The sequence below is a fragment of the Sinocyclocheilus grahami genome, unplaced genomic scaffold (genome assembly GCF_001515645.1).
Source record: "Sinocyclocheilus grahami isolate Dianchi unplaced genomic scaffold, SAMN03320097.WGS_v1.1 scaffold15846.1, whole genome shotgun sequence".
Lineage (NCBI taxonomy): Eukaryota > Metazoa > Chordata > Actinopteri > Cypriniformes > Cyprinidae > Sinocyclocheilus > Sinocyclocheilus grahami.
Genome location: NW_015515904.1, coordinates 22,217 through 22,922, shown reverse-complemented (window position 1 = coordinate 22,922; position 706 = coordinate 22,217). Strand labels below are relative to the sequence as shown.

The following is a 706-nucleotide window of genomic DNA, read 5'->3' as shown; positions in this document are numbered from 1 at the left end:
TGGCTGCATTTCTGTCAGTCATCTCCAGGGTGTCTTCTACCATTCAGTTGTCTCCACCATGGCTCCTCCCACCCTTGACTCCTTGACTCCTGGCAGATTTCCATCTGGCTCCTCCTGTTCCTGGCTTCCCCTTGGCTCCTTCCACTCCACCATGGGCTATTATTTGTTATGAACTGTGTTTGTTTTTTCCTTGCTCCACACCCTCTTCCAGAGCCCCCGCCTTCCTCATTTAGTCTTTCTTTTTGCGAAGCGAGGTCGCGCCTTCTGGGAGGAGGCAAACTGTAACATGTCTTGTCTGTTCTGTTTTCATTGGTTTTGTGTTGATTAGTTCATTTGTTTCCACCTGTGTTCATTAATTATCTTGTTAGTTCCAGTGTTTATATTCTAGTCTCTGTCCATCTTGGTTTGCATTTATGTTTGGTTGTGTTAGTTCTCCTGTGTATTCTACATTTAAAAACCTGATTCTGAACATTTTCCATCATCGTGCACTTTTTGTGACAACCAAACTGTGACAGATAGTCCTTTGTTTTCACATTGAGTAAGTGTGGACAAATGCCCATGTGATAGTTTGCAATAAGGCACTACCCAGGAAAGATCAGAGAACTGATAAACATGCATGTTAAAAGTGAAAGGGAAGCCTATGCCATAACCTGAAGAGTTTTGGTGAGTATTTAAAAGTCTTAAAATCTTTTTAGATGGTTTTGAC

General features: G+C 42.1%; 1 pseudogene; it reads left to right on the top strand.

Moving 5' to 3' along the window:
• The first annotated feature begins 490 nt into the window (after positions 1 to 490).
• The window catches only part of LOC107579255 (free fatty acid receptor 3-like), a 22,374-nt pseudogene continuing 22,158 nt past the window's right edge, over positions 491 to 706 (top strand).